The sequence below is a fragment of the Sapajus apella genome, unplaced genomic scaffold (genome assembly GCF_009761245.1).
Source record: "Sapajus apella isolate SASKATOON/1434 unplaced genomic scaffold, GSC_monkey_1.0 scaffold15, whole genome shotgun sequence".
NCBI classification, from domain to species: domain Eukaryota; kingdom Metazoa; phylum Chordata; class Mammalia; order Primates; family Cebidae; genus Sapajus; species Sapajus apella.
In genome coordinates, this window is record NW_022436955.1 from 18931386 (window position 1) to 18948374 (window position 16989).

At 43.5% G+C, this 16989-nt stretch overlaps 1 long non-coding RNA gene across 1 annotated transcript; it reads right to left on the minus strand.

The window, feature by feature from the left end:
* Positions 1-10299: 10299 nt before the first annotated feature.
* On the minus strand, positions 10300-10820 carry LOC116555652. Its single transcript, XR_004270613.1, has 2 exons — positions 10644-10820; positions 10300-10332 (listed from the first exon to the last, which is right to left on the minus strand). It is a non-coding gene; the product is annotated as an uncharacterized LOC116555652 (long non-coding RNA).
* Between the last annotated feature and the right edge of the window lie 6169 nt (positions 10821-16989).

Below are 16989 nucleotides of genomic sequence, written 5' to 3' on the forward strand. Positions count from 1 at the left end.
ATCTCAAAACACACACACACACACACACACACACACACACACACACATACACACACACCCCCACCCACCCACCTACCCACCCAAAGATCTAAACGTGGAAAAGCAAAACTTAAAAAAATATAGGGCCAGGCATGGTGGCTCATGCCTGTAATCCCACCATTTTGGGAGGCCAAGGCGGATGGCTCACGAGGTCAGGAATTTGAGACCAGCCTGGCCAACATGGTGAAACCCCATCTCTACTAAAAATACAAAAATTAGCCAGGTGTGGTGGTGAGCACCTGTAATCCCAGCTACTTGGAAGGCTGAGGCAGGAGGGTCACTTGAACCTGGGAGGTGGAGGTTGCAGTGAGCTGAGATTGCTCCACTGCATTCCAGCCTGGGAAACAAGAGCGAGACTCCGTCTCAGGAAAAAAAAATTTAGAAGAATAATTAGAATACCTAGGACTCTGGAATAGTGAAGGAGTTCTCAGATACAAAAACACAAACATCAAAGACTGACAAATTTAAGTACATTAAAATGAACATACAATGAATGACATCTGTACAAAAAAAGTCACCTAAAAATTAACAGAAGCCACAGACTGGGTAAGAGATATAATCAAGAAATAATTAATATCTAAAATAAATAAAAGAACTCTTGTAATCAGTAACACAAATCACCCAGGCTAGGTGCTGTGGCTCACACCTGTAACCCAGCATTTTGGGAGGCTGAGGTGGGTGGATCACTTGAGGTCAGGAAGTCAAGACCAGCCTGGCCAACATGGAGAAACCCCAACTCTACTAAAAATATAAAAATTAGTTGATCGTAGTGGCAGGTGCCTCTAATCCCAGCTACTTGGGAGGGCGAGGCAGAAGAATCTCTTGAACCTGTAAGGTAGAGGTTGCAGTGAGCTGAGATCACACCACTGCACTCCAGCCTTGGAGACAGGGCAAGACTCTCAAACAACAACAACACCAAAACAACAATAAAATCACCCAATAGAAAAATGGGCAAAAGACTTTTAAACTGAGATTAGAAAAAAGGAATAATCACAAATCCATTTTGAGACTTACAGAATCTAAAGGGCTGGGTGTGTTGGCTCACACTTGTAATCTCAGCAGTTTGGGAGGCCAAGGTGAGTGATCACGAGGTCAGGAGTTCAAGACCAGCCTGGCCAAGATGGTGAAACCCCATCTCTACTAAAAATACAAAAATTAGCCGGGTGTGGTGGTGGGCGCCTGTAATCCCAGATGCTTATGAGGCTGAGGCAGAGAATTGCTTGAACCCAGGAGGCAGAGGTTGCAGTGAGCCGAGATCATGCCACTGCACTCCAGCCTAGGGGACAGAGCGAGACTCCATCTCAAAAAAAAAAAAAAAAAAAAAAAAAAATTATAAAGACAGCACAAGGCCATGCATAGTGGCTCATTCCTGTAATCCCATCCCAGCACTCTGGTAGGCCAAGGTGGGAGGATCACTTGAGCCCAGGAGTTTGAGGCTGCAGTGAGCTATGATTATGCCACTTTACTCCAGCCTGGGCGACAGAGTGAGACCCTGTCTCCAAAACAAAACAAAAACCACAAAAAGTAAGAGAAAAAAAAAATTATAGATCTCATTTATCAACATAGAAAAATCATAAAGTGTTTATTTTTTTAAAGAGATGGGGTCTTGTTCTGCTGCTTAGGCTGGAGTGCAGTGGCATGCGCATATAGCTCACAGCAGCCTCAAATTCATGGGCTCAAGCAATCCTCCTGCCTCAGTCTCCCAAAGTGCTGGCCAGGCTTAAACTACCATGCCTGGCCTGGCATTTAGATCTTTAATTCACCTTGAATTTATGTATAATGTAACATAGGAATCTATTTTTTTCATATGTATATAATCAATTATTTTGTGCAATCCCCACAAAAGAGAAAACCTAATAGGTCAATAAACAAATTCTTAACATCACTCAAGACCACTGTCATTGCACCGACTCTAGAATGTGCCATTCACAAAGACTAAAATGTGAACAGCGCTTCCTAGAGTTGGGTGGTATCTACACTATGTTATTGGTGGCCCTGTAAAAATCTAAAGGAAACTATAGAATGTAACTTTACATTCATCAAATTGGTCAAAATTAAATTTTCAACAAATGAAATACTGGTGCGGATGTGAAAAATCTAGAATTCTCACAAATGGCCTTTGTGTATGAAAACTGGTACCATCACTTTGGAAAACAGTTTGACAATATATCTAGTGAAGTTGATGGTACATGTAATCATGGCCTAGCAAGTCCTACTTCTAAGTATGTATACCAGAAATATCCCTACATATGTACAAGAGACATGTAGAAGAATGACTAAGACAACCTTGTTTAAGCAAAGAACTGGAAACCAACTAAAATGTCACCCACAGGAGAATGGAGAGATAAGTGGTGTATTTATACAAGGGAATATGATGTAGCAGTTGAAATAACTAGAGCTACATGTGTCAACATAAATAAATCTCCAAAACAATACCGATAATGCAAAAAGCAAGAGGCAGAAGTATATTCAGCATGAACGATTTCTATAAAGTTTAAAACTACAAAACAATTAGATTTATTGCTTACAGATACAAACTTATGTAATAAAGTTATAAACCATGCAGGGGAATGAAACATCAAATTCAGGATGGTGGTTACCAAATGGAGGGAGAGAAATGGAATCAGGAAAGGGTCAATGTGGGGTTTCAAACACTAGTCATGTTTTCTCAAAAAATAAAAACCTGAAGCAAAGATAGCACAACATTTACTGTTCACTGGGTGGTGGGTGTATTCTTTTTTTTAAGACACAGGGTCTCACTATGTTGCCCAGGCTGGTCTTGAATTCCTGGGCTCAAATGACCCTTGCACCTTGACTTCCTGAGTAACTGGTATTACAGGCACACATCACCATGCCCAGCTTCTTTTTATGTTTGAAATATTTCGTAACTTTTTGTTTTGTTTTGTTTTTAAGTTACACCAGTGAGACTAGAAATTGGGTTCTTCTCAAAGGAGAGCACATGGCTGCCTCCATTTGTCACTTCCTCTTCCTTCCTCAGCCCAGGATAGGCAAGCTTCTGTCCCTCCACTTCTCTGCCCCCGAGTTTGCTACGGTTACCAAAATAACCTTGTGCCCCCATGGATACTTGCCACCATGTCCAGCTAATTTTCATAATTTTTTTTTGTAGCAATGGGGTATCACTGTTGCCCAGGATGGTCTCAAACTCCTGGCCTCACGGGATCCTCCCCTGCCTCAGCCTCCCAAAGTGCTGGGATTACAGGCTTGAGCCACAACACCCACCCCCCTCCCCCCCTTTTTTTTTTTTTTTTTAAGCACCAACCTTCTTTGCCTCTCAGTAATATATTCTATTCTTTACTATCTCCTGGAAGCTCCTAACTGGCTTTCTCCTGATTTTCCTCTGGTCTCTCAGTCACTCTTGTTACTATGCTCTTCTACCTGCTCCTGAAGTCTCCATTTCCCCAGATTCCGCCTCACCAGCATCTCCTCTTCTCTATCTGCACAGTCTCTGTAGATGATTTCATCCTAACCTAATGATGACTCCAAAATTTCTATTTCAAACCCATCTGTCTCTCCTGAGCACTACACCAGTCCCTCTAAATGCCACTATAGCCCTTATCCTGCAAAAATCTTAACCTCTGAAACTGGGCACATCTCCTGCCTACATCTCCTGGGCCCACCAAAACCAGCTCCTCTTCCTGGGTCCCCTTTTGCGATCCATGGCACAACATTCCATTCTGTCACCGACATGATAACCTGGGAGTCATCCTCAGCCACTCCTTCTTCCACTCGCTGCACTCACCTTACCCTCTGCCTGTTTCTGAAGTCAGCCCCCTCCCTGCGATTCCTCAAGCCCCTATTGCCTGGGCCTCATCATTTCTCTTGAAGTTACTGCAGTAATCCCCCAACTACGGTCTCTTCACCTCCATCCCTGCTCCTGCAATCTGTTCTCCTTGCTACGGAGAATAGTTACCTTTCTAAAATGTAACTTCCATCTTACCACCCATCTGTCTCTTTTTTTCTTTTGTTTTCTTTTCCACCCATCTCTCAAATTTCCTGAAGTGCAGGGTGGTCAGGATAAACTGTTCTCCTTTGAAGGGCACTCAAAGTCCTCTCTGCTGTGTCCTTCAGCCTCATCCCCAGCGTCTCCCCATACTTTGCCAGCCCAGCCATCCTGTGCTTTCACCTCTAGCTTTTGATTATGTTGTTTCTCTACTGTAAATACCCTTCCATCTAAACTGTCCCCACATGTACCCCAACTCTTTTTGCTTGCTGTCCCCTTCACCAGTTCTTTCCTAAGAGCCCTGTGCCCTTCTCCCAGGTTGGGTATTAGACCTTTGTCACAGTCATCCTCGCACTGTGCTCTTCCACTAGGAAGTCATTTGCCTATCTTCCTTTAGTTAGGAGCAACATGAGGACTTTCCCTTATATCCCAGGTGCAGAGCAAAATGCCTGGCACACTGATGGCATCCAGGAGGCGTATGACTGGTCTTACCTGGAACTGAGAGCCTACTTAACAAGCACTGACACATCTTAATTTTGCAGCAGTAGCTGAAACACACTGGCCACAAAGAGGGCATGAGGCAGGCTTGTGCAATCCCAAAGGTGGCCAGAGGATCTCTTTCAAGGAGAATTTGGAAGGAGGCAACATAAATGTTCTTATTCTCAAGAGACTCATTCTTCATTAAATGGAAAAAAAGAAAGCCTTAAAATGTTTAACTGATTCGCTTTTTTATCTGTATTTCTTAAAGTTTGGATATATATCCCTGCCTAAATCTCATGTTGAATTGTAATCCAAAATGCTGGAAGTGAGGCCTAGTGGGAGGTGTTTGGATCATGGGGCAGATCCCTCATGACATGGTACTGTATTGTCTACGTGATAGTGAGTTCTCACAGTAACTCGTCATTTCAAAGTGTGTGGCACCTCCCAAGAGACAGCAAAACTGTCTCTTGCTCCTGCTTCATTGCCTGCTCCTGCTATACCTTCCATCATGAGTAAAGCTTCCTGAGGCCTCCCCAGAAGCACACGATAGCACTGTTTCCTATATAGCTTACAGAACCATAAGCCAATTAAACATCTTTTCTTTCTTTCTTTATTTTTTGAGATGGAGTTTTGCTCTGTCACCCAGGCTGGAGTGCAGTGGCGAGATCTCAGCTCACTGCAACCTCTGCCTCCCAGGTTCAAGTGATTCTCCTGCTTTAGTCTCCCGAGTAACTGGGATTACAGGTGCCCACCACCATGCCTGGCTGATTTTTTTTGGATTTTTAGTAGAGATAGGGTTTCACCATGTTGGTCAGGCTGGTCTCTAACTCCTGACCTCAAGTGATTCACCTCCCCTCAGTCTCCCAAAGTGCTGGGATTACAGGTGTGAACCACTGCACCCAACCAAATGTCTTTTCTTATAAATTACCCAGTCAGCTATTTCTTTATAGCAATGCAATAATGGTGTGACACATCTAAAACCAGTCCTGGTGGCTGACACTGAGGAAGCAAAGCCACACAGTTTAGGTAGGACAGCATATACCTCTGTGACTGACAGCTTTGTTCCTTCACCTGGAGATAGGCTGTTGCTTCCAGTTGTAGGATGGTGCAGAGGAGGCAAACACGTGTACAGACACCTGGAGCGTGGCAAGACACTCCACAAACATCTGCCCAATGGGCTTCTCCTGAGGACAGTCACATTATTAGCAAAAGCTCTGGGAATTGGCACTAGCAAATTGGAAAGAGTCACTTAGAATCTGGCAGAGAGACCTCAGCTGGAATTTCCTAAGTGCTAGTCACTGCATGTGTGGTAGACAGCCTTCCTATACCTATCGCAACCCACTGCCAGGTGGGTGGAGCTGCCCTCATTTCAAAGGTGAGGACACTGACAGTTTGGGAATAAAGTTACCTACCTACCATCACACAACTAGCACATCCTGGCGCCAAAATTCATACTTCCGTGTAATGCCAAAACCCGTCTTTATTTTGCTAGTTCAGACAGTGAGAATTGAAGGCCTGTGTCTGAATGTGGTCCACACATGTACATAAATATCTAATTTTCTTGATTCTCCTGAAAAAATTCTGAGGATCTAGCAATAATTAGCTAGAACAACAAAAATGGTTCCAGTTCATTTCACCTGCCTTAAGTTTCCTACTCCTGAAAATACTGGGTTTGTGACCATTACACCATAGTTTACACACTGTCATTTATATATTTATTTTTGAGACACCGTCTTGCTCTGTCAGTCAGCTTGGAGTGCAGTGGTGCAATCTTGGCTCACTGCAACCTCCAGCTCCCGGGTTCAAATGATTCTCCTGACTCAGCCTCCCAAGTAGCTGGGATTATAGGTACAAGCCACCTCGCCCAGCTAGTTTTAATATTTTTTATGTTTGCTTTTTTTTTGGAGACAGAGTCTCTGTCATTCAGGCGTCTAGGCTAGAGTGCAGTAGCATGATCTTGGCTCACTGCAACCCCCGCCTCTCAGGTTCAAGCCATTCTCATGCCTCAGACTCCTGAGTAGCTAGTATTACAGGGGTGCGCCACCATACCCAGCTAATTTTTTTATTTTTAGTAGAGACAGGGTTTCGCCAGGCTGGTCTGGAACTCCTGACCTCAGGTGATCTACCCACTTCAGCCTCCCAAAGTGCCGGGATTATAGGCATGAGCTACTGTACCTCGTCTAGACTATTTTATTATTTTATTTTATTTTAGAGAAAGAGTTTTGCTCTTGTTGCCCAGGCTAGAATGCAATGGCACAATCTTGGCTTACTGCCACCTCTGCCTCCTGGGTTCTGGAGATTCTCCTGCCTCAACCTCCCGAGTAGCTGGGATTACAGGCGCCTGCCACCACATCCAGCTAATTTTTATATTTTTAATAGAGGCGTGGTTTCACCATGTTTGCCAGGCTGGTCTCGAACTCCTGACTTTAAGCCATCTGCCTGCCTTGGCTTCCCAAAGTGCTAGGATTACAGGTGTGAGCCACCATGCCCAGCCTATTTATTTTAGAAAATAATTCCCTCAAAGTGAATGCAAGCAAAATGCTAAACCACATGGGCCATTGTCTAAGTCTGCTTGGGCTGCATAACAAAATACCATAGACTAAATAGTTAATAAATGGCACAGCTTTCTTACCATTCTGGAGGCTGGGAAGTCCAAGATCCAGGTGTGATTTGGTGTCTGGTGAGAGCCCAATTCCTGGTTTATAGGCAGCCATCTTCTTATTGTGTCCTCACATGGTGCAGGAGGTAAAGAATTTCCAGAGTCTCTTTGATAAGGACAATAATCCCATTCATGAGGTTAGGGCTCTGTTTTTTTTTTTTTTCTCTTCTGAGACTGAGTCTTGCCCTGTCGCCCAGGCTGGAGTACAATGGTGTGATCTCAGCTCACTGCAACCTCCGCCTCCTGGGTTCAAGTAATTCTCCTACCTCAGCCTCCTGAGTAGCTGGGATTACAGGCATGTGCCATCACACTCAGCTAATTTTTTGTATCTTTAGTAGAGATGGGGTTTCACCACGTTGGCCAGGCTGGTTTCGAACTCCTGACCTTGTAATCTGCATGCTTTGGCCTCCCAAAGTGCTGGGATTATAGGTGTAAGCCACTGTGCCCAGCCATCTGCTCCTAAGACCTAATCACCTCTCAAAGACCCTACTTCTAACACCATAATTTTGGAAGTTAGGATTTCAACATAGGAATCTGGCGGGAGGCACAAACATTCAGACCATAGTAGCTCTCATCTTTCATGAGGGAGGCACAGAGCCAGGCTGCACCACCTACTTGCTTTAGCATAGGTGAGTGAACACTGTCATTGGAGCCAGTTTAAACTGCCCTTGCCAATCCATCACCCCAAGGCGGCTTTCTCCCACTGTCAGCTGGCTTCACAGCCCAGCAGTTACTGACTGTTAGTACAGAAGGACATTCACAGTGGCACTGGGTAAGTTGAGTAACAAAAGTACAGCATGAAAATGCCAACTGAAAAGGCATTCACTGGAGGTCAAAATGGTTCACAAGAGGCAGCAATAAACAGAGAAGTTGATGAAACCTTGGGTCAGGGGATGCAGGTCCTGACACTTATATTTAGAAAAGCTCTTTTCTTTCAGTCAACAAAATCGAATTCAGAGCAAATGGGTGAACTGGACTGAGTGTGCCTCTACTGTTGGGTAAAGCTTAGTAATACCGCCCACAGTATCATTTCCCAGAGACTTCTTGAGAGGTTGCACAGAAGGGTCTTGTTGAACTGAAGAAAGATGCTGGGAAAGGGAACTGTGATCCTGCTCTGTTGTCAGGTTGGTTGTACCAGCAAAGGGCCCACCGCACCTCTCCCGTGGAGACACTGCTGAGTTTCAATGTGCTTTTCATTCTCTTGGCTGCCTGAGAAAACAGCCATCACTGTTTCCATTGTGAGCTCTTCCTCTTCGGGAGCTGAGCCCAAGTACAGAGACCAACATTTGGCAGCCTGGGTCCCCACTTGGAGTGACTTTCGGCCACTCCCTTTCCTCCCACACAGACATTTTCCTGCCTTTGGTCACTGAAAAGGAGTGCTGGACAGGCTTGTTCTAAAAGCCAATGCCTAACCCGACTGGCTCATATGAATGAGGGGCAAAAAAAATCTACACCAAAATTCAGAGCCCAGGTTACTAGATTGAGACAAAAGTTATTTCCATCCCTCCCTTGTCACCAACATGACTAAGGTCATATGTAGTCACAGCATTAATGGGCAGTTTCCTAGAGAAAATTTCTCTTTGTATTATTTATCCAATTAATAATTTTTATGACAATTCTACCTCATAACAGTTGAAAAAAATTGAGCATCCTAAATGTGACAATCTAATTTTGTAGGACAGATGAGAGGTTATAAGCAGAGGTTAAATACATTCCCCATATTCACATAGAAGTTAGTGGCAGAACTGGAAATAATTGCTTGAGTATCTAGGCCCACTTTTATTCTACTACACCAAGTAATAAGGACCATGTTTTTGTTTCTTTACGTTTTAAAACTGAGGTATAATTACATAAAGTACACAAACTTTACGTGTAGACTTAATGTGAACAAATTGTTTATGCCAATATAATCAACACTCCAATCAAAACACTGGAAGTTTCCATCGCCCAGAGGTGCTCCTGTGCTTCTTTCTACTCAATCGCCTGCGTCCCCTCCCCCACCACATCAGGCAACAACCACTCATCTGATATACCTTTTAATTCATTTTGGGTCCCCAGTTTTAAGAAATAAAAATTGAATTCAAACAACTTTGCCTGAAGCCCTTAGATCTTTACAGAATTTTCCTACCACTTTTGGACCACAGGTACAAAGATCTGTTTTGGGTTCATCTGGACAATGTTACAGGCAAGTCAGTCTCCGCCCCAGTACAGACACATTTAGGTATAAAAGGATTCACGTTTATAGGATGTGAAGGCCAGCAATGATTCTTCAATATGGGGTATTAAAAAAACTACTCTTTCTGGAAAATAAATGTGCTTTGTCTAAAATATCTGCCTCCTTGGCTGTTTCTGTATCCAACCATTCCTTCAGGATAGCTACCTATGGAAAAGAGCTGTTTGAGCCCTTGAAAGTAAGCACTTATATACTAAGTATCTTTCCAGTTGGAAGCTGTCTCCTGGTTTCAATAGCCTTTCTGCTGCAGTGGGACTCATTTTAACAGCTCCTCTGGCTTTCCCAGACACCATCTCAGGAGGCAGTGGCAGTTAAAAGATAACACTGTCCAAAGCCATTTAACTAGCCAGGAAGGGAGCTGGATTTTAGGAGCTGGAAAATTTTGGCTAAGGCTTGCTCAGCACACTGTCCTAAATCCAAAAAGTCTTGCCAAGGTGCAGGTGGAGGCAGCTTTCCCCCAGCCATAGACACTACCAAATCAGACAGGGCCTGCATTTCTTCCAAACAGCCAGGGTTGGTCATTATCTCCATAGCAGCCTTGTTTCCCCAGACAGTGAGCTCATGCTTGGCACTGATAAACTCCATAAAACAAGGCATTTAACCCTACGCAGAAATGACCACATGAAATCTATACACACAATTATTTAAATCTAGCCAAGTTTTGAAAATTATGAAAAAAATACAAATTATGCACACAGTCATAACATTAGAACCCACTTGTGGACACAGAATAAGCAGCAATGCTGCTGAAAGTATAAACTTCCCTGAAAGAGCCAAATTCCAGAAGACAGTAATTGTGTGAAATTAAGTGCAGCACAGCCTAAAGCAGCCTTGTGAGAGCTTCCTCGTCCCTATACAACATCGCCTCTACGTGTTTTCTGGTGTTAATGCAGTTTAAAATAGAGAAACCTTTTTCCATTAATTTTTATTTCGCTTAAAAAATTTATTTAAAAAATAGACCTGGTCGGGTGCGGTGGCTCACACCTATAATCCCAGCACTTTGGGAGGCCGAGGTGGGTGGATCATGAGGTCAAGAGATTGAGACCATCCTGGTCCACATGGTGAAACCCCGTCTCTACTAAAAATACAAAAAAAATTAGCTGGGCATGGTGGCGCACGCCTGTAGTCCCAGCTACTCAGGAGGCTGAGGCGGGAGAATTGCTTGAACCCAGGAGGCAGAGGTTGTGGTGAGCCGAGATTGTGCCATTGCACTCCAGCCTGGGTAACAAAAGTGAAACTCCATCTCAAAAAAAAAAAAAGAAAAAATAGACCTATATTAATATGGTTCAAAATTTTAAAATGGTATTCACTAAAAATCTCCCTCACACTCCTTAGACCTCAGCCATCCTTTTTCCTGTTTGATGACTGGTTTTCTTGGAAGTCTATTCGGAGATACTTCAGTATACACAAGTGAAACAGTTACATAATTTTTTTTTTTTTTTTTTTTGAGAGGGAGTCTTGGCTCTTGTTGCCCAGGCTAGAGTGCGATGGCACGATCTCAGCTCACCACAACCTCTGCCTGCTGGGTTCAAACGATTCTCCTGCCTCAGCCTCCTGAGTAGCTGGGATTACAGGCCTGCACCACTATGCCCGGCTAATTTTGTATTTTTAGTAGAGACAGAGTTTCTCCATGTTGATTAGGGTGGTCTTGGACTCCTGACCTCAGGTGATCTGCCTGCCTCGGCCTCCCAAAGTGCTGGGATTATAGGCGTGAGCCACCGTGCCTGGCCTCTTTCATGCTTTTTCAACAGAAATGGCATGCTGTAATGCTGTTCTGTGCTTTGGTTTCTTTGCATTGATTGTATTTAGAAATAGAACTTAGAAGATATATTTAAAGCAAGCAAAATTATATATTTATTTAATCTTTGACCCAACAATCCTATTTCTAAGACTATCTGAAAGACGCAGTGGCAAAAGTACAAATTGTTGTATATATAATATGCCAACAACTAATAAAAACGGCTATTGCTAGAAGGATGGAAAAAACCAGGGAGGGGACAAGGATGAAAGACCTCTCTTGAATGTACCTTTCATCAAAGAAAACTAGTTCTAGCCAGGCGTGGTGGCTCATGCCTGTAATCCTAGCACTTTGGGAGGCTAAGGTAGGAGGATTGTTTGAGGCCAGGAATTAAAGACCAACCTGGCCAACATATTGAGACCTTGTCTCTATTTTTTAAAAAACAAACAAAACCAAACTAGTTTCAACTTTGGAGTCATACAGTCCTTGTACATAATTTTTAAAAAGCATCCCTAAAAACGGAAAGTAAAGTAAAATTATGTATAGATTTGGAGCAATAACTAGAGAAGAACTACTTCAAGTGACTTTAAAACATAATTGTTAGAAGCAGGGTTTCTCAACCTCAGCATGACTGACATTTTGAGCCAGATAATTCTTCGCAGGGAGTGGGGGTGGGGACGAGGCAGTTGTCCCGTGCATCATGGGACGTTAGCAGCATCCAAGGGTGAGCTTCTATAATTGGCAACACCTGGCATGTACTACCATACATCATTGCTGGGAGGACTTAGTGCTGTCTGTGCAACACCATTGGAGGAATGTTTTAAAATATAGGCTTTGGGTGGCCCGACGTGGTGGCTCATACCTGTAATCTCAGCACTGTGGGAGGCCAAGGTGGGAAGATCATTTGACCTCAAGCATTCGAGACCAGCCTGGCCAATACAGCAAGACACCTGTCTCTAAAAAAATATAAAAATATAGGTTTTAAGATCAGGTGACTGTCATTGACAAGAAAACTTGTTATACTCACAGATCCGGGAGGGGCACGGCATGCCACAGGGAGCCACACTGGGAAGCCCAGGGTCAGTGAGGAGGCAGAGGGAATGAGGGGATAAAGTGGAATAAGAGCCTTGTGATTTCCATGGGAAGGAAGGGGCAAGGCCAAGTAAGCAGACTGGCAAGTCTGAATAATTTCAGCAGGCTCTGGAGACTAGGGGCTGTCCCTAGCTTGCTGTATCTGGCCCTGGGGTGATTGGGGCAGGTGGATATCCCAGAGTATGAGATATCGGCCCAGAGTATGAGCTGTCCTGTAAAGGAGAGGTTGGGGAATGGGCTCCAGATTGGTTGGTTTACACAGGAAATGAACAGTAATAGGTGAGTCATTTACTCTGTTTCCAGGAATTGGCTAGCCCTGGGAGGAACAATCTCTCTACCAAGGGAGCAAGGTCCCCCTCCCATGTCAAAGAACCAAACATGCAAGGTTCATACCGAGGGTACAACTAGAAGCTTGTGTTTTGTTTTCCACTGGACTTTGCTCATGCATCTTCTCTTTTGCTGATTTTACTCTGTATCCTTTCACTAAAATAAACAGAAATGATGTGTGTAACAGAGCTTTTCTGAGTTCTGTAAGTCCATCTAATGAATCATCAAACATAAGGGTGGTTTCAGGGACCCCTGACATGGCTGCTAGAATCATCAGGTTTGGAAGGGTGGTGGGTTACTTTACAGTGGAAAAGACCAGACTGATACCACAGATCCCCACTGCTCAATTACAGCAAGTAGAACCACCAGATGTTATATTCCTCTCCATACGATGCAAAACAAAGATGCAGAGTCACTCAGGAAGTAGTCATGTCAGATCAACTGCACCTGAATCTAATCAAGCCTCTATGTGTAACTGCACATTTGTAGGAAATACTGGAGACAGGAACCTTTAAACAACACTGGGAGGAAATAAGCAGTGAAATACAAAATGTGGGAAATTCTACAGGACAAAAACCCCACCTTTCAACACAGAGAAAGGGTAACTGTTATAGATTTTTTTTTTTTTTTTTTGAGACGGAGTTTCACTCATGTTACCCAGGCTGGAGTGCAATGGCGCGATCTCGGCTCACTGCAACCTCCGCCTCCTGGGTTCAGGCAATTCTCCTGCCTCAGCCTCCTGAGTAGCTGGGATTACAGGCACGCACCACCATGCCCAGCTAATTTTTTGTATTTTTAGTAGAGACGGGGTTTCACCATGTTGACCAGGATGGTCTCGATCTCTTGACCTCGTGATCCACCCGCCTCGGCCTCCCAAAGTGCTGGGATTACAGGCTTGAGCCACCGCGCCCGGCCACTGTTATAGATTTAAAGAGACAAAAAACCTGTCAATCAAATGTACAGTGTGGCTCTTACTCGGATTTTATTTTGAACAAATAAATAGTCAAAAGACATTTCTGAGACATGAGAAAACTAAGCAGACTACATATTAGGTATTAAGGATATTAATTCTCTTGGGTAGAATATGAAGGTTAGGATTTGCTTTAAATGGTCAAAGAAAAAAATGTTGGAGGGGAGGAGGCAATAGATCAAACGAGCAGCAATAAAGCTGATGTATGCTAAGTTTGGGTGACGGTTCATGGGAGTCTGCTGTGCTAGTCTATATTTGTGACTATTTAAAAATGTCTGTAACAAGTTCAAAAAAGAAAATGTATTTAAAAATTAGAAGCAGTCATCAGCCAAAAATAGGTTAAGAAACATTAGTAAAATAAAAAATCCTTTCACCTGCTGTTAGAAATAAAAAAGAAACAGTAAAAACATATTTTATAAATGTATGAAATTTGAGCACCTGCCAAGATTGCAGAGATGTGATTTTAAGGCATAGATGAGATTTTAAACTTGGGTTTTAAGAGATTAAAATAAAATGTAGGATGCTGGATGTTTCAGCACCACTTTTAGCTCCTGAAAAAACAGGTACAGTCCAAAGCGAAGCTGCCTTTAGTCCCTAGCCTTTGGGTTTTTCTATTTTTTTTTTTTTGTCCTTTTATTTTTTTATTTTTTTCCTTTTTGTGGAGAACGGGGTCTTGCTATATTGCCCAGGCAGGTCTTTAACTCTTGGGCTCAAGCTGTTCTCCCGCCTATGCCTCCCTAAGAGCTGGGATTACAGATATGAGCCACCACGCCCGGAGCCTTCAAGGGTTCTTCTAGTCTCTATTCTGAAGTCTAAATTTGTTGTTGTTATTTACATTTAGGGTTTTTTTTGGGGGACGGGGGGTGCAAATTTACCATAAAATTTAGGAATAAAAAGACATTAATCCTTTTACATTTTAATATGTCTTTATCCTTTAAAGTAAGGTCTCATAGAGGAGAGAGATGCATCATCCTCTGGATAAAAGCTCCTGCCAGCCCAAGTATCCAAACTGCTGTCCTAAAAGTGAGATTTGGGGTCAGGCAAAAGAAACTGATCAAATCAGAATATTGGAGACTCTGGCTTTCCGCTATTTGTTTTTTCTCTTTTTTTTTTTTTTTTTTTTTTGAGACAGTCTCACTTTGTTACCCTGGTTGGAGTGCAGTGGCGAGATCTCAGTTCACAGCAACCTCTGCCTCCCAGGTTCAAGCGATTCTCGTGTCTCAGTCCCCCAAGTAGCTGGGATTACAGGCATGTGAAACCATGCCCAGCTAATTTTTGCATATTTAGTAGAGACGGGGTTTTGCCATGTTGGCTAGGCTGGTCTCAAACTCCTGGCCTCAAGCTATCTGCCTGCCTTAGTCTCCTAAAGTGCTAGGATTACAGGTGACACTGTGCCCAGCCTTCTTTCTTTCCTATCTAAAATGATTTCTTATGGAAAAAAATTCGAGGATAACTTCTTGTGACATACATGTATTACTTCTGTAAGTAAAAAAAAAAAAAAAAAAAAAAAAAAAAATTAAGAACATATGCTCCCACAAAACTTGTACACAAATGTTCATAGTAACCCTATTTACAAGAGCCAAAAAGTGAAAACAACCCATATTCCAACAAGTGATGACTGGATAAACGAAACATGTATAACTATACGACTGATTATTTTTATTCCATAAAGAATAAAGTACTGATTCATGCTACAACATGATGAATCTTGAAAACATGTTAAGTGAAAGAAGCCAGTCACAAAAGACCATATGTTGTATGATTCCACTTATATAAAAAGTTCAGAATAGACAAATCCAAAGAGACAGAAAGTAGATTAACGATTGCCCTGGGCCAGGGGAGTTGAAGAATGGGAAGTGACTGCTAATGGGTTCTGCAATGGGTTGAGTGGTGTCCCCCAAAACTTCATGTCTACCTGGAACCTCAGAATGTGACTTTAGTTGGAAATAGAGTCTTCGAAGATAGAGTTAGTTAAGATGAAATCAGACTGGATTAGGGCAGACTGTAAATCCAATTACTGGGGTCCTTATAAGTAGGCCATGTGAAGATACAGACACAGGGAGGAAGGCCATGTGAAGATACAGACAGGGAAGAAGGCCATGTGAAGATACAGACACAGGGAAGAAGGCCATGTGAAGATACAGACACAGGGAAGAAGGCCATGCGAGACACAGACATAGGGAAGAAGGCCATGTGAGACACAGACACAGGGAAGAAGGCCATGTGAGACACAGACACAGGGAAGAAGGCCATGTGAGACACAGACAGGGAAGAAGGCCATGCGAGACACAGACACAGGGAAGAAGGCCATGTGAGACACAGACAGGGAAGAAGGCCATGTGAAGATACAGACACAGGGAAGAAGGCCATGTGAAGATACAGACACAGGGAAGAAGGCCATGCGAGACACAGACATAGGGAAGAAGGCCATGTGAGACACAGACACAGGGAAGAAGGCCATGTGAGACACAGACACAGGGAAGAAGGCCATATGAGACACAGACACAGGGAAGAAGGCCATGCGAGACACAGACACAGGGAAGAAGGCCATGTGAGACACAGACAGGGAAGAAGGCCATGTGAAGACAGAGGCAGAAACTGAAGTGATGCAGCCACAAGCCAAGGATTGCCAGAAGCCACTAGAAGCTAAGGAGGAGGCATGAAGGAGTCTTCCCTAGAGTAGCAGTCCCCAGGCTTTTTGGCACCAGGGACTGGTTTCATGGAAGACAGTTTTTCCATGGGTCCAGGGATGGAGACGGGGGCGGGGGACACTTTTAGGATGACTCAAGTGCATTACATTTATTGTGCACTGTATTTCTATTATTATTATATCATAATTCATGATGAAATAATTATACAACTCATCATAATGTAGAAACAGCGGGAGCCCTGAGCTTGTTTTCCTGCAACTAGATAGTCCCATCTGGTGGTATGGGAGACAGTGACAGATCATCAGGCATTAGATTCTCATAAGGAGCATGCAACCAAGATCCCTTGCATGTGTAGTTCACAAGAGGGTTCATGCTCATATGAGACTCTAATGCCACCGCTGGTATGACAGGAGGTGGAGCTAAGGCAGTAATGTGAGCGATGGGGAGCAGCTGTGAATACAGATGAAACTTAGCTTGCTCACCTGCTACTTTTCTCCTGCTGTATGGCCTGGTTCCCAACAGGTCACAAACAAGTAACAGTCTGTGGCACAGGGATTGGGGGCTCCTGCACAAAAGCGTTTAGAGGTAATAGAAGCCCCACTGACCACTTGTTTGAACTTCTAGCTTCCGGAACTAAAAGGGGGTACATTTCTTTATTTTTTTTTCTTTTGAGACAGAGTCTTACTCTGTTGCCCAAGCTGGATGGCAGTGGTACCATCTCAGCTCGCTGCAACCTCCACTTCCCAGGCTCAAGTGAGTCTCCTGCCTCAGCCTCCCGAGTAGCTGGGATTGCAGGTGTACACCACCAAGCCCGGCTAAGTTTTGTATTTTTAGTAGAG